Genomic DNA, 25,371 nt, shown 5'->3' with positions numbered 1-25,371 from the left:
CATGGTTTGTGTGATTGTAAACAGGGAACATGCAAAGCCCAGACATGTAGGAGTCAATTCTCACGGGGTGTTTGAGAGGGAGGCTGTCACTGCTTCTTTCTTTCTCTTTCAATCAGACACTTCTCTGCCTCTTTAATGCGGTACATTCCAGCCACAGGACGTGCTGCACATAAAGAGTCACTTCATGTCGCTGACGTCAACGTGAAAGGAATCATTGAGGTTCATGACCAGTTTAGATCCCACCCTAATTTATCAGTTACCACCAATTGGTTCTAACAGGGAGCCTGTGGAGATCATTTCAGCTTAGTTGTCCTTGAAAGAAACCGGCAGGATATGGAATGATGTGGGATGATATGTGTTGAGAAAGACACTTGTGTTGATCCGAAGGCATATGCAGTGTATGACTGAATTTATTTGCTTTAAAATGCAAATGAAAGCCTTTTAAATAGATTCATAGACACAGTTTAGAGGGAAGCATACAGTACTATGTATTTTAGGACACATTTCATACTAACACAGAGGGCTTTTTCATGTGCATTGTCTTTTATTGTTTTACATTGCGCTACATCTGGAGTGCATCTGAGAGACTGGGAAAGCAGGGATGGGTGTAACATGTTTGTGCTCATTTATTTAGAAAACATTTAGCCTAGAGCTTTGAATATATGCCTTAAGCATCACTGACATCTAAATTTATTATTTACTAAATTTACTAAATAAAAATCTAAATTATTTACTTCAGAAGTTTGATTTATTTTTGGAACATCCCTGCGGGTGCATTGTTTGTGAATTTGTTTATATATATATATATATATATATATATATATATATATATATATAGTATCATGGTTTCCAGAAAAAAATACAAATAAGCAACTGTTTTCAACATGGATAATAAAATATGTTTCTTTGTCAGCAAAGCAGCATATTAGAAGGAATTCTCAGGGATCTTGTGACACTGAATACTGGTGCAATTGCTGTTTAAAATTCAGATTTGCATCACAGGAATAAATTCCATTTTAAAATGTATAAATATTGAAAATAGTTATTTTAACTATTAATTTCACATTACTGTTTCAAATTTTTTTTTTAAAATATATTTGCTGAAATACATTCAAAAACTGTTATAACTATATACAGTACAGACCAAAAGTTTGGAAACATTACTATTTGTAATGTTTTTGAAAGAAGTTTCTTCTGCTCATCAAGCCTGCATTTATTTCAAAAATACAGAAAAAAAAAATGTAATATTGTGATTGTGGCGGGGGAAGCGTGGTTTAGCGAAGTCTGCAACGGGAGAGCGAATGAAGAGACGAGCGGTGGTAAGTGGTTCAGGTGAGAGACAAGTAACAGCTGGATCTCGTTGCAGTGATTGGCGTGGGGAACCGGTATTTAAGCCGCACGACATCGGGAGAAGGGCGAGTGAGCTGAGGACTCGTGGGGAACCTATTTGAGAGGACGGCCGAGGCGTGTGGGTGGCCGGTGGACAGCTGGCCCGTCCGGGTGATCCCACTGCTGTCGGGGGAGACCTAGAAGGCGGCACAACAACTGCCCGTCCCGAACCTCCTGGTCTATGCCGACCTGAGAAGAGCCATCCTCCAGAGGGTCGGCCTCAGCCCCGAACAACACAGGCAGCGCTTCCGGTCGCTGGAGCTGAGCGAAGCGGGCCGGCCCTTTGTGTTGGCACAGCAGCTCAGGGACTCGTGCCGCAAGTGGCTGCTGGCCGGAGGCAGCGACGCCGAGACCATCATCAACGCGGTGGTGCTGGAGCAGTTCATCTCATCCAAAGAAGACCGCCCAGTGGGTCCAGTGCCACCGCCCGGCGTCGTTGGATCTGGCCATCCAACTGGCGGAAGACCAGCTGGCGGCTTGCTCTGGGGTCGGCGAGCCCCTTCCTTCTGTCTCTCTCTCTCTTCCCCTATCTCCCCCTCCCCCCCTACCCCGAAATCTGTCCCTCTCCCTTGGTCCTGTTGGGTGGGGCCACCGAGGCCCGGCCCCCGCTGGAGGATGGGGATGGAGCCCGCAGCTGCGGCACGAGGCCCTGCGCGTGGAATGGCCGCACCCCAACGAGGGGGGACTGAGGAGCCCTCTGCTGCTTCCCCACGTCAATTCCCTGACCCACTTCCGGCCACTAGGGCGGCGGGGAGGCCTGGGCCGGCCTGCTGGCGTTGCGGGGATCCGGGCCACTTTGTGGATAGGTGCCCAGTCATGGAGGTGGGGACACTGGTCCGGATTCCGGACGACCCGCAGGCCGCCCCCGATCAAGCCGGGCTGTACCAAATACCCGTGAGTATTAAGGGGGGTACCTATCAGGCTTTGGTGGATTCCGGTTGTAACCAGAACTCCATCCATCAAAGCCTGATACAATCCGGGGCATTGGATACGGGCCGAATAGTTAAGGTGAGGTGTGTGCACGGGGATATAGTGGAATACCCCGTAAAGGCCATAGCCATTAAATTTAGGGGCCAAAAGCATAATGTGGAGGTGGTTGTTAGTCCGCGCCTCCGGCATCCGCTAATCTTGGGGACTAATTGGCCCCGGTTTCAGCAATTATTGGGGTGTTTAACAGTGGATGCTGTCGGGGGGAAGAACCGGCCGGGGGGCGGGGCGAACGCTCAGGTGGGAGAATCTGTACCAGGACTTAGCGGGTCCCCTTCGAGTGAATTGGTATGGACCTCATCGGGCCGTTAGAACGATCAGCACGGGGACATCGTTTCGAGTTGGTCTTAGTGGATTACGCGACACGATATCCTGAGGCATGTCGCTCCGCAACATCTCGGCAAAGAGTGTGGCGGACGCCCTGTATCGTTTAATCTCCCGCGTAGGAATCCCGAAGGAGATTCTCACGGATCAGGGCACCACGTTTATGTCACGCACGTTAAACGAATTGTACGGATTGTTGGGCATTAAAGCGGTGCGTACCAGCGTCTATCACCCACAAACGGACGGCCTGGTCAAACGGTTTAATCGCACATTGAAAACCATGATCCGGAAGTTCGTAAAGGAAGACGCGAAAAATTGGGACCGGTGGCTAGAACCCCTCTTATTTGCTGTGCGCAAGGTCCCCCAAGCCTCCACGGGGTTTTCCCCCTTCGAGCTTCTTTCAGCCTCTCCAGGAATGGGGGGGGGGGGGGGCTGCAGGCCGGATGGCTCCCCGGCCTGTGTCGGGTTGTGGGGGTATGTGGCGGGGGAAGCGTGGTTTAGCGAAGTCTGCAACGGGAGAGCGAATGAAGAGACGAGCGGTGGTAAGTGGTTCAGGTGAGAGACAAGTAACAGCTGGATCTCGTTGCAGTGATTGGCGTGGGGAACCGGTATTTAAGCAGCACGACATCCGGAGAAGGGCGAGAGAGCTGAGGACTCGTGGGGAATCAGTGCAGAGACGAGCTGGAGAAGCCTCGAAGCAGACAGCAGTAACGTAGAGTGGAAAGACGTTTGAACGTGTGCGCATGTGGCGCGACTTTATTTTCTATGTCATTTTATGTTGTTCAATAAATACCCACGAGCCTCAGAATGCCGACCCCGGTCTCCTTCCTCTTTGATCACTGAACCATGCTACAGTGATAATTTATTACAATTTAAAATAATTGTTTTTAAATTTATTATACTTTAAATTATCATTTATTTCTGTGATGAAAAGCTGAATTTTTAGGATCATTATCACATGATCCTTTAGAAATTATTCTAATATGATGATTAATTATCAAAGTTGGAAACAGTTCTGCTGCTTAATATTTTTTCAGAACATGTGATACTTTTTTAGGATACTTTGATGAATAAAAAGTAAAAAAATAAAATAAAAAAAGCTATGTTTTTAAAATATAAATATTTTGTAATAACAATATACGCTACTGGTCAGTAATTTTTTTTTTCTTTCTTTTTTTTTTTAAATAAAATCAATACTTTTATTCAGCAAGGATGTGTTAAATTGATAAAAAGTGATAGTAAAGAAAATATATTATTAGAATATATATTATTAGAATTTTTTTTTTTTGAATAAATGCAGTTCTTTTTAACCTTTTATTCATCAAATATATTAGACAGCAGAACTGTTTCCAACACTCAAATCAGAATATTAGAATGATTTCTAAATGATCATGTGATAGACTGGATGTTACATGTGACACTGAAGGCTGGAGTAATGATGCTGAAAATTCAGCTTTGCATCACAGGAATAAATTATTTTTGTAAAGTATATTCAAATAGAAAACTATTATTTTAAGTTGTAATAATATTTCACAATATTATTGTTTTTTCTGTATTTTTGATCAAATAAATGCAGGCTTGATGAGCAGAAGAAACTTCTCTCAAAAACATTAAAAATAGTAATGTTTCCAAACTTTTGGTCTGTACTGTATATATCCCTATATACCAAACTTTTCTTCTGTGTGCTGTTGCAGTTTAATTGCAGTGTGTTACTTAAACAAGTGAGAACATTTGGCAGGCAGGTGTTAATTTCCTGCGAGACACGTTTTTATGAAGACCTGATTAATCACATCCTGAGACGTGTTTCCAGAAATGCCAAGGTAGAGCAAAAACACAAAACACTAGCCACTCTACAATCTCCTTATATTATAAGAGCAGACCTCTCCAAAAGTGAATGCTTGTAAAATCCTGCTCAATCAAGCATGAGCCTTCAAGCCCTTTTGGTAGTCACTGCTGTGGCGTCCTTTAGCATGTTAGTGAACCAGGCCATAATGTCCATTACTCTTTCCCCACGAGGGTGAACCAGCTTACCTTTGTCCATTCCAAAAACCGAAACTACAATTAGAGATGGCTGACCTGAAGCCAATGTTAGGTTAGGTGAGAGGGGTGAAGGAAACCCTCTCAAACGATAATCTCTTGTATTACTCTCCCCGTGGTGCTCTTCATGTTCACTTCTCTATCAGGCGGATAACAAGAGCTGTAAGCTCCTTATTGCTGAATTACAATTATTGAAGGAGAATCACATCCCTTCTGACAAGGGGAGGCTCTCTGTAGTAGTGACCCCCTCTTCAGTCACAGCCACTCCTGATGAAGTGCCTTTAATGCATATATAATGAATGTTTCATTGATTCTCAATAGCTTTTCATCAATGAGTTACTTAAGACTGTGTTGTTTAATGCATTTCTGCTCAGAGGGTTAAAAAATTACTAATCCTTTTCTTCACGCAGTAGTGCTAAAATCTATTGTGGATAACAAAGAATTCTGGGTAGTGGCAAGCAGAAACAAATTGCAAAGCATTTTGAACATGAGGACCATGTGGGGTTTGATAAGAAAGTGTGTAAATTATCAGAGGCAAACCAACAAACAAATGCTGTGGTATTGTTAATTCTCTCTTGCCTTAAGACTCACATAAATTCTCACTATTTCCTGTCTGTACCATCATTTTCGCACCTGCTTGCTCATAAATTTAAGTCTGGGACCACAAACAGTCTCTTTACATGCCTTTAAACCTGAGGGTTTAGAGGCATGGAAAACCTTCTAGATCGTATGTGAACTCAGACATTCTTTTAAAAAAAATTTAACTGAAAATGCTTGTCTTGCATTAGCTCTGCGATGGGCATAGTCACGTTGGAAAGGTCTCGCATGATGTAGGCTGAAGTACCGACCCAGTATTTATAAAGCGAACATGCAAAGACTAAATCAAACGCCCTTTACAAAAAATAAATAAATAAAAATAAAATAAATAAACCAATGATGTTGGACGATTTTCAAGTTGGAGGAAAAAATCAGATGGAGTTTGGTACTACTTCTATATACAGTACAGACCAAAAGTTTGGACACACCATCTCATTCAAAGAGTTTTCTTTATTTTCATGACTATGAAAATTGTAGATTCACACTGAAGGCATCAAAACTATGAATTAACACATGTGGAATTATATATGGAATTATATACTTAACAAAAAAGTGTGAAAAAACTGACCCCAAAACTTTCTTCAAAGTAGCCACCTTTTGCTTTGATTACTGCTTTGCACACTCTTGGCATTCTCTTGATGAGCTTCAAGAGGTAGTCACCTGGAATGGTCTTCCAACAGTCTTGAAGGAGTTCCCCGAGAGATGCTTAGCACTTGTTGGCCCTTTTGCCTTCTGTCTGCAATCCAGCTCACCCCTAAATCATCTCGATTGGGTTCAGGTCCAGTGACTGTGGAGGCCAGGTCATCTGGCACAGCACCCCATCACTCTCCTTCTTGGCCAAATAGCCCTTGATGTCTTCAGTGTGACTCTACAATTTTCATAGTCATGAAAATAAAGAAAACTCTTTGAATGAGAAGGCATGTCCAAACTTTTGGTCTGTACTGTATGTATATATATATATATATATATATGTATATATATCTATATATATATATAGATATATATAGATATATATATATATATAGATATTTGAGAAAATGACTGATCGTTCTGCTACAAAAGACCCTTATTCCTCGGGTGGGATCATGTACAGCCCTTTGAAGCTGCATTGAAACTGCAATTTGGACCTTCAACCCATTGGTCCCCTTTGAAGACCACTATGTGAAGAAAAAAAAGGAATGTTTTCTTCAAAAATATTAATTTCTCTTCAACTGAAGAAAGAATTACTTGAACATCTTGGATGGCATGGTGGTGAATAAGTTTTGATGACATTTTTGTTCTAGAAGTAAACTCATCCTTTAAGTGACCTTTTTCTTTCTTTACTTCAGATGACTGCAGTGGCTGAATGTTGCTGATGACAGAGTCTGGCTGTAAGTGTCTGTTGACTGACCAGCTACCTTGTAAGGTATAAGTAGTGAAGAAAACATCAGTCTAAGGAAATTATATAAAATGTCTAATAAGATTTGGCATTTAAAGCATCAACGATCCATCTATCAGATAAAACAGGAGGCAAAGGCACTACAATATGTCACATAAAGACAGGAAAACTAATTAATTGAAGTGTTTTCCTTTGTATGTCCAAAAACCAAGCGCTTTTATTTCATTAAATAAGCGAATGACGGCAAGTGAATGGCTTGTTTTTATACATTGAGAGGCTTCTGTCTTTGTCCTCATTGGGTCTGTTGATATGGTGAATCATTATGCCTGGTGCCTTTCCTTTGATGGTCTGTTTTTCTTTTTTTCATCTGATCCAAAATCTCCAAGAAAAGAGAAAAACCCATTTTCTGTTGCAACCCTTTATGATGTCAGTGAAGTGAAGAGTGGTGACAATAGGAAATTGGCAGATGCTGGTCATGCCACTCAGACATCAATGCAAAAAAGATGATTCATGTCTGTGGTATCTTAATATCAGAAAGGACCATTGCATGGTTAGTCCCACTAAGATGCCCCTAAATTGAATGCGTGTGTTTTCCCTTCTCTAATTTATTTTTATATCTCCTTTCTCTGTTAATTGCAAGGCGTTGATTCTTTAATAGGATTGTCAACTACCAAGGAGTACAGGCTTTAAAGAAATGCTTTCCAGTTGAAATGTGCCTTTGAGCGCTGATTTTCCAGGGCTTTCTTGCTTCACTTTTAAGCTCGATCCAATTCGCAAGCTCTTTCAGTGTAACTGGGATACAAATCCATGCCATTGCAGCTATCATAGGCCCGCAATGAGCATGAAAAAGTGGCATTACATCTTGCTCTTTTCGTAGGGGCCTTTTTGGCTTATGGAGTGGAGGGCCCTTCTATTGCAATGCAGCCCACATCAGTCTGCCAAGAGTCTCCGTTACTGGGATTCGTCATAGAGGAGTCACAAAATCTCAGGCGAGACAATGCTAGCGGCCATCATTTTCATACCGCCCAGGCTCTCTCTATCTTATCACTGAAACGTCATTGTCATGCTAGCATCTGCCATAGAGCTCGCTCCAGGCCAGCCCTTAAAAACAAGGGGAAAAACTCTTAGCGAGTATCCACCAGGGTGATTTTCTAGTTAGCCGGCATGTCTTCTTTAATTTTTTGCAGTCCAATTCTTCTAGCGGAAGGTGCCAGCATTCTGGTGATAATTTTGTTTCTACCGAGTGTGGCAATATATGTGTGCGATAATCGTCCCAGTCAAAATCCGCCACTGTGCCTTGGCTCTCTTCTAAAGCTATGCTTACTCTATACTCCTGTAGGTTACCACAAAGGAAGCACATTTGCAAACTTCCCCTGCAATTTGCCTCTCTCTTTGTTCCAGGAGGGAAAATCACATTCTCTTGCTTCGTAGCAGAACCTGGAGGTTCTTTAGTGATGGTTCAGAAATAGACGGGCATAAACAGACACAGATGTGGAGGGAAAAGACACCTGCTAGTGGGGAAAGATACCCCATGGCTTCCACTTAAGCTTGTTAGAAGACCATATTATTAACATTACTGTATGCGTGTAGTGCCTCTTAAACTAAATGAGGACACTTGGCTGACCAAAACAAATTCTGTCTAAAAATAAACTATTAAATTAAATTGAGGTAGCAAAGAGGATGCAAAATTTCAGTTTAAAAGAAAGAGAATTAATACAATTAAAACAATTTAAAAAAAAAAAAAAAGGCTGAGGGAATGACAGCAAATTTGATATCGGAAGTGTGATGACTTTCACTTCCGATAACCCTGTTATCGCACTCCCCTCATCCTGTCATTCCAATTTGACTTCCTATGGGTCTGGCCATTTCAAATTTCAATAATATGTGCCAGATCTTCAGTTCTAAATTTTGCATTACCCTGGTAGTAGCCTGTTTCCCATTATTTAGACCAGAGCAGTGCACTTAGGGATGCACGTACAGTATGTGATGGGGAGCAGCCATACACTGTAAGTCATGTCATTTATCCCAGGGCTCTGAGGAAGACGGCAGATCCTGAGATAAGCCAATCCAGTGAGCTACTGCTTGTGCCAGACAATGTGCAACTGAAAAGGGGAAGCCCATAAAAAATAATTACAATTTACGAGCATATTTTCAAGGGTCTGCAGAGAGGGGAAACTATGTTTGAGATTTTAATTGTAAGCAGAAGACCCCCAGGCTTCTTTTTAGACCTCTAAAAGATATAGAGGATTCTATCTACCTCGAAGACCACTGCTTGTGAAGAACAATGAATGAAAAACATTTAAGATCAACATGATTTCCATTCAAAAGTTTAAAGCCACTAAAGCATTTTTTATAAATTTGAAATTTTATTGATCAAAGAATCCCAGGGGCAAACATTTTAATAAAAAATCATAATTTCCAGAAAAATAAATAGACAAATAAAAATTTAGCAGCACAACTTTTCAACATTGTTAATAATAGCACAATTCAGCATATATACATACATTTATATATAGATAGATAGATAGATAGATAGATAGATAGATAGATAGATGGTAAATGGTATGCAGAGGTATACAGATGAGGATGTAACAGTTTTAATCAAACCAAAATGATGAAACTCTGTGCTGAGGCTAGACAGCCTACATATGGGCTTTTCATCAAGTCAAAATGGTGCACCCGGTAAATGGACCTGCAGTCCTACAAATTTATGAGTTTTGCTGGCCAGTGTGTGCTGCAGCCTTTGATGGGACACCTGCAGTGAAACAGTATCTTTACTGCTGTATGCAGAAACTCGAGCCAGCCTGAAAGCTAGTTCCATGTTCGTGCGAGAAGATAGCTTAGAATGTGTGTGAAACTTTCATTAATACGTGTGTGTGGGCTGACAGCCAGACATGCCACCTCATGTCTTTGAAGATTATTATAGGTGCTGGTGTAGTCAGCAGAGCACGAGGCACTGGTTAACATTTACGTCATGCTTGTCTGTGGTGGTAACCGTGATATAAAGGTGAGTCACATTCTGAAGGGTAGTGATTACACTTCCCCTTCCTGTCATGCAAGTTTTGGCAACCTTAAAAAAAAAAAAAAAATGAATGAAATTTAGTTTTTACTGAAGCAAATCAGTAGCAAACATAATAAATAATTATTGTTTGTTCAGTTAATGAACAAACAGACAAATAAAAAATAATGAATTATTGGTCAAGGACTTGAATTAACATATAATGAATGAATGAGCATATTAACTAAAATTAATGATTGAGCAAGTAAACAAACAAATTAATGAGGGAGTGTGCAAACAAACGAATGACTAAACTAGTGAATTATTGCGCAGGTGAATGAAACTGAAATAAAACAAATAAAAAGAATGAATGAATGAGCATTTAAACAGAAGAAAAAAACATAAAATTACTAAGAAAAAAAGAAAATAAATGTTTTTTTTTTAACCAAGCTTAAAATTGTTTGTAATTTTTTATTCTTTTTTTATTTTTAGATATATTTTTTTATATTTCTATAATAACTTATAGCTTCAGTTATTTTATTTCTGTTTTGGTTATTTTAATATCTCAACTTTTAGAGATGTTACCTTAGCAATTAACTGATTTCTTTTTTATTTTATTTTATCTTTATTTTAATCACACACACACACACATAAAAAAAAAAATAGAAAAATGTCAATATTATTATTTTTTTTTCACAATAACAATTAAGTGATATTGATTAAAGATCTGATCACTGAATCCAAAAAAAAATATATATAAAAAATCTGTTTATGCGACCTTTATGCTTTCAGTGCCTGAGGTTAGAGTCTCTGTGATAAACACAGGGACCTGCTCTATAATTGGCTACATTGATGGGAAAAAGTTCCAAATTCCTAAGAGGGCAGAGGCCCTGGTTAGGGCATGCAGCATGTGCAGATGGCTGCTCTGATCTGGAAGTGAATCTAAAGAGATTTTCCTGCACAGGAATGCACCCTGTTAATCTGTAGCCCCTCTTAGAAAAGGACCATTAGACTGAGGAAACCATTTTGAGATCATAGCAGAGGACATGCAAACTTTTTGATTATTCCTGCAGTATCATAGAATGACTTTTTAATATAACTTATCTTAATAAGTCAGGAGTTGTTCACCCCTTAATAGGTAATTTCTGCGTTTAATACAATTACCAGTCTTTGAAATTTGTTTTTATAACACCCTAGTCTGAATGGAATCTACATGTACATTTAAACTAAGCAGCAATTGTATGAATCTCCTCTGGTTTCACATACCAGGATTTATTGATAATGCTGAAACATCTTAAAAACATCACAAGAGTTAACATGACTCATGAAATATTTCTCATTTTCTATTGGCTTATAAAGAGGGCACTTTTTAATACGGGCCCACTTTCACAGTTAGCTGGCAAAAGTGTGTTGAAATAATGGAAAGTTATTACTAAACTGACAATTCAGCTAAAGATGCCTGTGAGTGTGTCACTTTGCATCTCTTCAGGATAGTAAAACTATGGGACAAGACAACTTGGGAAAACTAAGGGAGACTGTTTCCTTCTCAGAGTAAAACATAAAACTGCTTGTTGAGTTATAAAGTTTAAACAACATAGGTCATACTGTGAGATAAATGTGCAATTATAAGAAATAAAATCTTAATTGCGAGATCAAGTTGCAGTTACCTTTTATTGTTTTGCTCCGAGGCAGAAAAAATAAACATTCATCCATTGCAAATGGCTTAATTAACAGACGAAAATAATCTTATTTAAATTTGAAAATGTAAAAAGGGTTATATAGGTTAATCCTAAAGTTAGCAGCTAGAAAATATCATTAGTTATGTGTAAAACTACCATAGACGTTAATGGAAGTCCCTGTCATGATAGCATAGTATTTGTTGGACTTTTTTTTTATGGCTGTGGTCTCCTAGAAGGCCTTCAGATCTAATGAGATTTAAAATATGCACTATGATTTGTCTGGAAAAGTTTAAGGCCTACAATTACTCAGGATATAATCACCGGCCTGGAGAAGGAGGACTAAGTAAAGGGCCTTGTGTTAAGCGACTGTGGGAACAGATCAACCCTGGACGACTACAATCCGGACATTAGAGAGCATTACCTCAGCTTCTCATGTTCGCTGTGTGACACAAGGTCGAAGATGGGCTTAACAGCTGTCAGAGCAAAGCTGAGAGGATGTATGCTGCTCGCTTGTATTTATTTTCAGTTAGTTATTTCAGTAGTTCGGCCATCCACATAAACTGGTGTGATTAATGTAAACATACTGTATTAATACAGATGTCAAGACGGTAAATCAAAAAGGGCTTCCCCATAACTCTGCTTATCTGTGTTGCTCTTGAACTCATTAGAGCTTAATACCCCTCACAGCTGCTAGCAGGACTGGATCTCCTGTCTCGCCAGTCAGACCCTCCCTGGGGCGCGTTCCTAAATTCCCACTGCCCGTGTTCGGTTTCCTGCCCCTGAATGGGACTAAAAGAGCCACCACTAGTTTTAAAACAATTACCAGTTTAAGAGCTCCAAATAAGCTGCTTCATGGAAAACAATATAATGACAGCAACTGTTATTTACTGTAATGAATTGACCCCTATTATGAGCATAGGGTCCTGTGGGGACTGCTTATTGAGGCCTTTCAATGCTCTCCCACTGAATACATGTCAGGAGACATAAAGGCCTCTCAAAGCAACACTAAGACTGTAGCCTTGATGATAAAAGAGTTGCGGTAAGATCATATTTACAAACCATTCACTAACATTTTAAAGCCTGTTGAGCCACATCCTATTTGGGTAAATAAAGGGAGTCTGTGTGGAGGGAAGTGTGGATGTATACTGTATTCTCGAGAGCTGGTTCAGAGGAGGACTTGACGCAGGCATGGGAAAGCAAATAAGTGGGATTATCTGCCTTCAAAGGTGCAGCTGAATGAATGGTAGGGCGCAGAACGCGCACAAAGGTGGGTTAGAGAGAAGTGCCCTAACATAGTGCCGATTCGCACACACACCTGTTACTCATCCATTATTTGTGTGTGTATTAAAGTGCAAAATGCATGTTCAGGCGGTTCTTTGTTATCAGATACACCTGCCTAAGTCTTAGTTCTGTTAGGGCTTAGATCATTAAGTGAGAATTTTGCCAAGAAGAATTATAATTCCTGCACTCTCTGAAAAAGGTACAAAAGCAGTATACCTTTTCAAAAGGTCCATCTTTGTACCTAAAGGCTCCATATTGGTATCTTTTGAAAAGGTATGACCTCAATGACAACTTTTTTTTTTAAGCATAATGTTGAATATCTATATACAAAACTGCAATGAAGACAAACTGAGATGTCTTTGAATGCTTGAAAACAAAAATAGTCATTTTACAAAGCATTAGAAAAAGAAATGCTTTTCTTTTGACATTTTATTCTCAGATTTTTAACATTGATAATAATAGGAAATGTTTCTTAAGCACCAAATCAACATACTGGAATAATCAGGTGACACAGATGGAGTAACTGCTGTTCAAGAATTCAGCTTTGCTAATATTTATTATTAGTATTATTATTAGTATTGTTATTATTTTAAAACATTAAAAAGTAATATTTAACTGATATTATATAATTTATTTATATAATTGTATTAGTTCAGTTTTGTTCTGTTTTGTTATATAATTGTTATAAATATAAATGTATGTAATATCAAGGTACTGCAATGTATCAATGTTCAACAAGTAAATATTGACATGACTTAAAAGAGACTTAAATCTGTGAATTATTCTTGTTTTAAACCAATTAATGTACAATTAATGTATTTTCTCAAACCAATTCACAGTAATAACAATAAAAACAACAACAATAATAAAAATAATATTGCCCAAAGCTATTTTATAAGAGAGCATGTTTGATTATTGCATTACATAGCAAAAATAACATCAATATAGCATATGTTTTATATAGGTTGACATAGTTTTTTTTGTCACTGCTTTTGTTTTGTTGTTTGTTGATGGAAAAGCTATTATGAGACCATTTTAAATACTGTCTCACTACAGAAAAGTGAAGTGAAGTAAGTAGTGTTGCTAGTTGCAGTCTAACAACATGTATACAGTATTCCTCAACAAATATATGCTGATGCCGCTGGACATGTCTTGAGTCAGTGCAGCTGTGTTTGAGTTTAACCATGCATACTGTTACTTCTTCTCTCAGTAATGTTCTGCATCTCAACAGCAGCCCACCATCTGCATTCTCACACATACAAGCAAGCAGACGTACATATATTACCGAGCTTCTCCCTTCAGGCAGCCTTGTAGAAAAATGATACCATAGCGCAGAGCATTTCGCACATGACTTCTCGGACAGTTCCCACACTCAAAGCTGTCTTGGGGTGTCTGACCTTTGCCAAGTGCACCGTCCCCCACCCCCTTCAATCTCTGCTCCTCTCCTCCCCTTCCCAAGGCCCTCCGGTTTGGACAGCTGCAGCCAAGCTGGCCGCCTTACTCATGGAAAACATCCGCCACACATGGAGGGCTTCGGTTTCAGCCTCTCTGCCAGAGAGAGAGAGAGAAGGAAGGAGAGAGAAAACGAGAGATGGGTGGAAAGATACCGTGAGTGTGTATGCGTGGGTAGCACTTTTCCCAGCCCTGTCACCCTCTCCCTGCGCACACATCCCAGGGTTCATAAGCCTAATCCCCTGCAGCATGGCTCCAATTTAAGGCCTCCCCACTGTCAGAATGTGGAACATAAACAGGACTGAGGTTACATGCTGCAGCCCTGCCTCTCCTTGCGCCCGTGCCTTGGCCCGGGCCCTCAGCCAGCACTCACCATCTGACATTCATTCACTTTTGAAGCTGGCTGCACTCCACTGTGTTTTGTTTTTGTTTTTTTTTCCTTCCTAGCCATTAGGTAGAGCAGTGTGAATATTTTTTTTATTCTTCCCTTCACCTTCCTTGGCTTCTTTATAGGTTTTTTTTTTTCTTCTTTCTTAAAGGGATAGTTCACACAAAAATCTAAATTCTGTCATCCTCATATTGTTCCAAACCTATTTATGTATGTATTTACATACTAACTTATAATTGTTTTGTATTATTATTATTGTTTGTTTAAATATTTTTTGTAATATTTTTTTTTTTTTTTTTACCTTTCATTTACTTTTTTTATTTAATAAAAGTCAGAATGGTCTAATATTATTTTGGACCCCATTGACTTTGGTTGTGTTGACAAAAATATAGACAGTTGAATTGTTACTCAAAATAAATTATTTTCTGTTCCACAGGGGGAAAAAAATAATTCAATTAATTAATATGGGTTTGGAAATGATATAAGGGTGAGTAATTTAATACAGAATTTATTATTATTGTTGTTATTTAATATCCTTTTTAACTCTTCCCAGAAACCCTCAAATTCATTGTTTGGTTCAGTTTCTTTACCCTCTCTTGTTTGTGCTGATAAAACTGGTGTGAATACAAAAGAGGATTACTTTGAGATTGAGGCTTAAAGCAGTACTTTATGATAGGAACCTTTTTGATGTTGCTATGACATTGCATCATATTTCTGTTTTGGCATTCATAACCTTGCAACAGTAGAATATGACAGTTAAAGGGAGTTACATTTTATCCTACGCAGCTCTATTGAGCTAACACAAATCTTGCAATGATTCCAACTCAAACATTTGTAAAGAAAACATTTGGTGATGATTGTTATGGTAAACTGTAGTATTCTTCACTTCATTTTACTTGGGAAGCAGTTTGTAAAATGATTCTTAAAGGGGTAGTTCACCCAAAACTTAAAGTTCTGTCATTAATCTAGCCACCGTCAGGCCTTTTTGTCCATGCAATGTAAAGCATTGTTATTTTGGACCCCACTGACTTACATTGCATGAACAAAAAAATCAAAATATCTTAATTTATGTTCCACAGAAAAAAGAATTTGGAATGACATGGGGGTGATGAAGGTATTAAATGAATATATCCCTTTAATTACTGAGCAGAATAAATTTAGTTCATGCTTTTGGATTTTGTCAGAGATATTATCATTACAGATAACATGTAAATAAAGATAAAATGAAAGATGAATTTTATTTTGTATTAAAAAAAATGTTGAATTGATTAAGGTTATTGCAGAGAACATGATCTACTGATCTTCTTTTCCAGTACGCATATCTTCTTTACTCATGAGACCCTCTGAACATGAATCTCAAGCAAACTCTATAAAAGATGTGCAGAGATAACACAGAGCTGCAAGTTGTCGATATAAAAAGATCAAAACAATGACTTGTGAGTGTTTTCTCCCCCGCGTGGCCCTTTCTGAAGCGTGGGTCACACCGCGTCGAGGATGCGGAAGAACCCAGTGGAACCTCAGTCTTACTTCAGATCACATACAAGCTGCTCCAGCCCAGGCACATCCAAACCAAACTCATCCTGATGCAGATTTCCTACACAGGCCCACCGGGAACCACCACTACGAGGTACTGCACCCCTAAACTCACCCCGCTCTGAGAAAAGGCCTAGAAAAAAAAAGTGGGCAGCTTTTTGCTCAGAGCTCTCAGCTTAAGCCTCCCCAGTGCCAAGAGCTTTCATGATTTAGAAGTCTGGCACTTGTTTCATACCTTCTGGCTACAAGCAGTTGAAACACTGCCCCTTTTTACTTTACTGAAGGCAGAGAAAAACTCTAGAGAAATCCATGTCCAGGTTTTAAGTTGCTTTATTGGTGTTGCTGGTCTTTCACTCATGCTGCAGATTTGGAGCTAAATAATATTTGTGATTATATAATCTCTAGTGATCTAGTGAAGTTTGAACGAGGGCATTATTGTGACCTTTATTGTGTATGCCTTCTATCATTGCTGTTGCACTTTTCCCAAAACTGAATATTGTTTTTCGTGCATGTATAAAAGAAGAATTGCCATGGTTAAGTGTTGTTACATTTTATAGGGTCACTAGGGTAAAATGCACTTGACCACTAAATTTTGTCTCCACACATTTGTTGAATAGTTATGCTCGTATTGATGTTGACTTTTCATTTGAATATCAGCGTTTGAGAGACTTCCTTCTGAACAGTTTTGAGGTTAAATAGGTTACATTTTTAAAACAATACATTTGATTAGGTTTTGTTACAAAATAGCGCAATAGTGATCTATGATGTTTTATTAAGCCGCGTTTCCACCGAAATACCCTGAAAAACCCGGAACAATTGTACCAGGAACTTTTTTCCTCCCAGAAATGGTGACATAGGTCTGCCCACATTTCTCAATACAAAGTATGCAAATTTCGGACTTGCATCCTCAGTAGTTCGGACTTTGCGAGTTCGACTCAGGAGTGTGATCTTCCGCTGACGGGATGACGCAAGTCCGGTAATTCTGCAAACAGCAGCGTACTTAATAACATCAGTCAGTACGCCTTGGCTACTGCAATTTTCCTCACTGTATATTTACAATAAGACAAAATATGAATTCAAACACCACTGCCTCCTTTCGTTTTCATTTAAACATATTAATAGCCACAGAAATGTAGTTCAGGGAAATGTGTAGGCTTATATAGCCTACGTTACAATGAAATGCAATATTATATCAAAACGTATTGACTCTTTTTGTTTTCATTTTAACATATTAATAGATTAATTGAATAATGACCAAATATTACCTGTTAGATTTACCCAAAGCGAATTATATTTTATGTTTAACCACTAAAGAGACATCATAGCCAGCTGCAAATGTCAGAAGGGCTAGCCGAGTCGAGACTGCTCTCGTTGGTAAATATGAGCACTGAGCTCCCGCTGATCGCATGGAGCTGATCGTCTCCGAAATTGGCGAAACACATTTTTAAATAGGCGTTGTCTTTATAAATAAACTGCATATTTGAGTTTTAAACAACTCCATTACTGCCTGAAATACTTACAATATTTCACAATATGACAACATAACAGTACTATTTTTAAAATTATCAGAATAAATAGTGGTTGAAATAACAATGCTTTGTGAACTCAACCAATCAGCATGTTAAGTCCCACCCACGAAAGATCCAAACCTTTGAAATAAGTACTACCTCGACAGCAGGGACTTTCTGAGGGGCAATTTTTTACCCCGAACTTAGATCCTGGTTCCTGCTGTGGAAACACACCGAGTACCACCCCAAAGTCCCTAGTTCCTGGGTAAAGTTCCAGCAGTGAAAACACGGCTTTAGATATTAAAGGGTTAGTTCACACAAAAATGAAAATTAGGCTTGTTTTAGTCACCCCCAATGCATCCAATGTGTATATGACTTTCTTCTTTTATAAAAAAAAAAATTGTCCTCACTATTCCAAGCTTTCAGGGGTGGGACTTGGGCTCTAAACATCCTGGTTGGTTGAGTTCACACAGCATTGTGATTTCAACCACCATTTATTGGGATAATTTTCAAAATATTACTGTTATTCTGCCATGAAATGTAATTTTAAAAGTATTTCAGGCGAGAATGTAGTTGTTTAAAACTCAAATCTGCAATTTATTTATAAAGACAGCGCCTATTTAAAAATGAGTTTTGCCGAGTTCTGAGACGTGAGCTCCACGCGATCAGCAGCCTCTACTCGACTAGACCTTGCCTTGCCTTATCTATATGTTAAAATAAAAATAAAAAAGGCAAATTGATATTATATTTTGTTTCATTGTAATTGCTGTATATATACACATATCCCTGAAGTACATTTCTGCAGCTGTTATTATATTTAAATGAAAACGAAAGAAGGCAGTGGTATTTGATATCATAATTCGTTTTATTGTAAATATACAGTGAGGAAAATTGCAGTAGTCAAGGTGAGCTGACTGATGTTATCAAGTACGCTGCTGTTTGCAGAGTTACCGGATTCGCGTCGTCGTGGACATCACACTCCCGAGTCGAATGGACAAAGTCTGAACTACGAGGATGCACGTACAAAATCAGCGCACCTTGTATTGAGAAACGCACGCTGACCTACGTCACCAGTCTATTTGCCTAATCTTCCTGGTACTTTAGACAGCGGTGGAAACGCCGGAAGCAACAGGTCTGGGGGGAAAAAAGTTCCTGGGGAAAAAAGTTCCTGGTACAAATGTTCTGGTTAATTTCGGTGGAAACGCCGCAGCATAAGTGTAAAACTAAGTGTCGGTATTCACAACTTCACATTATCTCATCTATGATAAATGTCCTCATCTATAGTTATTTTTTTCTACAGATAACTTGATTACCTTGTTTCTGCACAGCAGGGACTCGATGGCTCCATGAGAGCTGACCATCTGCTGGGGGTCTCTTTACCCCCTGGTCTGGTCCTGGAGCTGACATTTCACATGGGTGACTCTGATGCTAAGCTGGGTGCCCATCTCAAAAAGTCTGGGTTATGAGAATTTATGTAGATTGAGTTTGTAGACACAGTAAGCATAAGGCCATACAGATGGCCACTCTCTGTTAGGTATAGAATGAACAGAGATGTTCTGCATTTTTGTTATTTCCTTAGCCCTAAGATCCAAAATTCACATTTATTTGTATAACGTTTCTGACATTACTCATTGACAATACTTTCTGATTATATTTTTTGATTTAAAGCAACTTTACAGAAAATAAAAGTATTAGTGTTACAATTAGGAAGTATTCTTAGGAAGTAGGAAGTAATCAGCCCGAGATGATTCCAGTAAAAGTAATGTCCAAAATGGCATGTGTCCAGCTTGTGTTTGTATGATTACAATATACTGTAGGTAATATTTGAAAGTTTTATTTGTCAATCCAAGGTTGGCTTCATCTGGAGTCTTAGCAAGTTTTGGCATCGTCTGAAATCTTTGCAAAAAGCTAAGTCCAAACTGGTTCATAAATGCTGTTTTTATAGAAGAGGATTTAGAAATATTTTCCAAGACTCTTTGTATGGCTAGGGTGGCTACATTATTCCACTCTCACCTGCATAAAGAGCCTTTTTATATTGAAGAATATATTGAAGAATATTTCAACTTTTTGTACGTACAATGAAAGCCAATCAGGGTTGCAAACAAAATACGGGAACTCACTAGACAGTTTTAAAATGACACAAGGGAAAATAAATGCTGCCATTGTTTCTTCCAATTGGACGGTTATTTGAATATGTGTGTCATGCATGTATATGAGTACAATTATAGTAAAAGCATAAGACTAACTGAAAGTAAAAAAAAAATCCATGTTTCACCCTATAGTCCATACTTTATGTGTCCTCTTGATTTTTGTTTTGATTAATAGTCCATTTGGTCTCTGATACCTGCCACAACCAATAAGGCACAAAAACGATGGGCTGTGGCAGAACTAACTTAATTCTTGTCATCCGCCCCTTTGCAAGGTATGGGAAAAATAGCGTGGTCTGAAGTTTTTGGGATGAGAGAAGCTCTCTGAATGGGGAAAAGAGAAAGGAGCTGAAAGGGAAAGGAACTCAGTCAATGGAAAGGGGCTGAAATGGATGAATAAACCAATACCCCCGTCCACAGTGTTGATATTTCCCTCAATGGCTTCTTCTAAAGTGAGCATTTTAAGCCACCCCGACACACTAAATTTGCTCATTGTGGCAGGAGAGGCCCCTGCCTCTCGAAAGACTAGGTAAAGGAGGCATTGGGGGCAGATGGAACCTGCCTATCACCTCAATGGCGCCTTTCTACCCCTGAGCCTATTCCTCCCTGCTATTCACTAGGCCTAGTGGGAATGTCCCTGGACCTTGCTCTTTGGTAGCATCCCCACACAATGAGTCTCTCTAGCGAGGTTGAATGTGGCCCCATTGTTACACCCAGGGCCATTAAACCACCTCCTGGGCAAACAAGAGCGTCCCTCTTCCTTTATGAAGGCCGAAGAAGCAACAAAGAGAAGAGTCATCGAGACAGAAAGGGGCTGGCCTTTGTTTGGTGTCTTTTCTGAAGGTCTTCAATAGCTGAACTGGGAAGGGGAGGCTTCTGTTTGGTCTTTAGCCTGCCCATATTGCTGGACACTGTTGTTTGGTAAAGCGGAGATGTGAAGTTAATTGACTGAATGGCCCCTAAACGCCATGCCACAAATAATTCGAGAGGGCAGAAAAAACGTATTGTGTACCAATAAGTTCCCACTTCTCTCACATGGGAGAAACTCTAGCTGGATTCCCTAAGGGTCAAGAAACATGAATAGCTGTTGAGAGTGTTGAATATGTACAGTCCAGGGGAAAATAATACCACGGTGGCTATGAAAAAGGACAATATTGACTCTCTTTGTATGCCAAATGTACTTTATTGGATACAAAGACATACTAATTAAATGTAAAGGAATGTTCCATCTTTAATAAGATAAACTCATTTGACCCCAAATTTGTAGAAGTATTTACAGTATAATCTTGCTTCATTTCGTGTTTTGAGATTACATTGAGGCACTTACAATAGTAGGGAATTTTTGGAAGATTTAAAAGCATAAATGTGGAAGTTATATCTTTTTACAGCCATTTTAATGCTTATGGTGTTGCATTGTCAAGGCAACAAAGTTGTAAAATTAGATTTACTTTCACAGAGAAAACTTTTTCACATTAAAAACATGCTAATACGTATAGTTTACATTTTGTGGTTGTACTATTGCAATAGTGAGCAAACATTTTTCATTTTAGCATTGCTAATATAGTATGACCCCTCTATTACCTCTGTTATCCAAGGATTACCTGCCTGAGACTGATGCTGTCATCCAGGCGGCACTAGATCTGAGGTTGCTATTGCTAAGTAGAGTACTGGCTCTCTGCCACCTTGCCCTCAAGCCCAAGGCCTAATCAAGTTATCATATCAACAAATCTCTCATCAGGGGCCCACGTCTGACACCACCAGAAAGAGAGGCCAGTCGACTACTAATTTCCAGCAGTACCTGCAGACCCCAGTCGAGCTGCCCTCACCATCCCGCTGGGAGAGCGCTCATGCTGGGCACCATGCTGGGGCTGTTATTCGATTAGCTGCAGCTCTAAGTGGGGAGCTCCATTCTACATTCTGAGAGAGCAGCTAGCCTCCCACAGGGCTGACGCTCTTCTCAACTATGAAGAGGCGAACGCGGATACAAGGCGAATCAAAGGGAGTGTGAAACTATAATCTGAATAAAAAGGCTGTCTGTGATTCTGTAATGAGCGGGTTCTTGACGCCAAAGACAGCTACGGTGCGGCTTTTATCAATGACTGCAAAACAGTAACATCAAGATCAAGCCTGCCATTTGAGATTTTAGGACTGGACCCTCAGTGCTGCATCACAAATTTTACAATTTTATCTTGGAAGCAAAAGTGCATAAATAAATTATTGAACTTAAATGTAAAAAATTTAAAACATAAACGTAATATTTATTCTGACATGTAATAATCAAGCTACAGTACTAATAAGCAAAATGCTTGATTCTGAATGACCTCTCATCGTTTTGCTCTCTTACAACAGTGGTGTACAGGTTGGTTTCTCTAAGTATGAGTGCATGAAGAGAGGTGGCAAGTGGGGGCCCTCAAGTTGACCTGACACTCTTCTGCTACCTGCTGTTTCACACAAAGGGAGCCAATCCCAGAACTCTTCAGAAGAAAGCCAAGCAGATAATGAGAGCACTACGGCTTTTGCCTTTATTCGCCCAATGGCCACTTTGTGTGCCATGAATAAGATTTATACTCCAGGAGTCATTATTCGCCAGACTATTTTTCTTGGGCTCATGCTTTTTGTAAAAGTATTCCCTTTCTCTCTCTCTCTCTCTCTCTCTCTCTCTCTCTCTTAAAGTTGAATCACAGAGATGCCCATCAAGCATTGCAAATTGATTATAGTCTTAAACATTTATTAGATTACCACGGCCAGGGCAAACAATCAAGAGGGTGAGAGCTGTCAAGTGGTCTGGAATTCCACTATACTCTTGTCATTGGTTTCAGCTCTCTTTCCTGGCTATAGAATTGTACAATTCTGCAATATCAGCATCTTTTAATCAGGTTGCTATAATGCTATAATGATATTCTTATTAATTGCATAATAATGGTAAAATATTAAAATCATATGCCCAATTGGCAATTTTGATTTTTTTTTTGAACACACACACTTTTTTATACATTATTTTCAATAGTTGGAATTTTTTTTTTTTTTTTTATAAGTATCTTATACTTACCAAGGCCATATTTATTTGATCAAAACACAATAAAAACAATAATATTGTGTTATATTATTGTCATTTTGTGAATGTATTGTTTTCAATTTCAGTATATTATAAATTATAATTTAATATAATATAATTTAATATAATTTTCACCAGCAATTTCTCCAGTCACGTTCATTCAGAAAACATTGTAATATACTGATTTGGGGCTTAGCGAACATTATATATATATATATATATATATATATATATATATATATATATATATATATATATATATATATATATATATATATTTTTTTTTTTTTTTTTTTTATCTATATATTCATGATTCTTTATCTCCCTATACCCTATAGATTATTCTTTATTCTAATCTATATATTAATGTTCTTCAAAAGAACAGCATTTTGATTTAACTCTTTTGTAACATTCTAAATTGTATAGTCTCCTTTTGTCAATGAATGCATCATTTCAGAATAAAGATATTAACTGATTAAAAAAAACAGTTATACATGTATATATTTTAGATTTAATACATTTAAATGTTTAAATATGTTTTGAGTTTATATTTATTTAATGTTATGTATATATGATTATACTGTATTATATAAGGATTTATGTTGATATTGTCTAAAATTCCATTATGCCTAAGGCATTTCCAAACTTTTTGAGTCAGATATACCACAATAATCATTGCAAGATACAAATGAATAAATGTTACATAAACTTGAATGCACACAATCAATTATGTAGTTTTTTTTTCTTTTTCTTTTACTCTTATACCCTCACACACTTTCTGTGACACGCCAGTGCAGCCATAGCTCTCAGTGGCTTGCTGAGTGAAATAGATTTTTCTCCCTCCATTATCCACCATTTTAATCCCATTTTCATCTCTCTCCTGTCACACAAAGAGAGCTGGCATGGCAGGAGCTCATGGAGTTCTCCTCTGAGCAGACATGCCATCAGGGTTATGATTAGAATGTCAGAGCGGTTGCGAGCCGGGCTGGTGTTCAGTGGTGGACTAGCATACACTGGATCTAAAGTCTGAATTCTCTCCAACATGCTATAAGGTGAGTACTCTTAAAAAAGGCAACCAAAAAAATATCTAAGAGCACCCCCACCTCACACATTTAGCTCAATCCTAAAAAAAATGGGGGTGCTCAGATGTTCTATTCTTTTCAAATGTGATTTTCAATCACAGTGCAGTGATGCTGAGGCCTGCAAATCTGCCACCTTGAAAAGGCCGGGGGAAATGGATGGAGGTCTGTTTGAAAGGACTGTTCACAGAGCACATGGAGAACTGCTCCATCAAAAGGTGGCACTGCCAAGACTCAGGACAAGGCTCTTGGAGTTAATCCCTAATTAGCTGAATCAGCAGCAAAACAATAAAGAGCCAACAATTATTAGTTTAGAGAGTTTGTGGGAATGCAAAGCAAAGTCCAGAGGGAATCGTTATACATTGACTTTGGAGCCAATGAGTCACACATAGTTCAACAGTTAAGAAATGGCAAGACCAAAGATAATTAACCCAAACAAACTATTAATTTTCGAATGAGACAAGGGGGCAGGCCCGGGAATGCTGAATGAATGAACCACGATCATCAAAAGTCTTGCAGCTGTCTGGCTTAAAGAGTGAGTTTCCTTTCTTGGTGGCTTTATAACCAGTTGCTTGCTAACAACAAAAATTCCATCTAGGGTATGTATTTAAGGTGCCATGTTTGGCACTTCTAGCTGTGTTTTAAATAGTCAAAGATGTGGAAGATGCTTTAATTCCATTTTTAAGGTCAGAATTCTGTGTAAAGCAAGTCAGACTTTTGTGTCATGAAAGAAAAGACACAGAATCAGTCTCTGACATTAGCGTTTAAACTTAAGCAAGATATTTAACCCTCTGGGGTCGATTAACGCGGATACACGTTTTGAGTCATTTTCTCCTGATAACCCCGATAAGAACTTAAATTACACTTTCAGTTTTAATCGTACAGATAAGAGCAATACATCAATCGAATCTGTAAAGGGTCTACTTTTTTTTGGATACAGACATAATAACAACAAAACTTTGTGAACTTATAAAATAAAGATAACAAACAAGGTGTGCTGTCTGCAGCCTTTGTCTGCGCTGATCTTCATTTACAAACACGTCATTAAAATGTACTGTAACTCCATTTGCTGTAGCTTTTGTGTTGAAATAATGGCTAACCATGTGCTCAAATTCTTCAGGTTGGCTGTGTTTATGTTAAGAATAAATAAATATTAATGAAATGAAATAAAGATAATGTCTAATAGAACAATGTCAACACAAAATGATTGATTTGCTCAGCTTTCATTACATTTATATGGTCTGCAAAAAATAAAAGCAACTAATCCAAAATCTTATAGTCACATTTTTTACACAAAATTTATGCAACTTATTTAATGTTTTATTGCATTAAAGTAATATTAAAGTTGAATATTTTTTTCAGTAATATTTAAATTGATATTTGTTTCAAGAATGTGTTAAAAATCCTGTCTAAGCAGTTATCAGACCACTTGTCACTTCAGAACCTATAGTGTTTAAAAACTCGAGGGCCTTCAACTCTTATGGTTCAGAACACAAAGCTTGGAATGTGCCCTCGCCAAAGGAGAGTACATGGAAGGAC

At 38.5% G+C, this 25,371-nt stretch overlaps 1 long non-coding RNA gene across 1 annotated transcript in view; it reads left to right on the top strand.

The window, feature by feature from the left end:
• The window catches only part of LOC132161120 (uncharacterized), a 29,992-nt gene extending 5,377 nt beyond the window's left edge, over positions 1-24,615 (top strand). The window contains exons 2-3 of the long non-coding RNA XR_009438101.1: positions 23,647-23,805; positions 23,937-24,615. This is a non-coding gene — a long non-coding RNA (uncharacterized LOC132161120). The remainder of the gene's footprint in view (positions 1-23,646; positions 23,806-23,936) is intronic.
• Positions 24,616-25,371: the final 756 nt, after the last annotated feature.

The sequence above is a fragment of the Carassius carassius genome, chromosome 17 (genome assembly GCF_963082965.1).
Source record: "Carassius carassius chromosome 17, fCarCar2.1, whole genome shotgun sequence".
Classification (NCBI taxonomy): Eukaryota; Metazoa; Chordata; class Actinopteri; order Cypriniformes; family Cyprinidae; genus Carassius; species Carassius carassius.
Note: the sequence above shows the minus strand (reverse complement) of the source record. Positions and strands in the feature narration are given on the sequence as shown.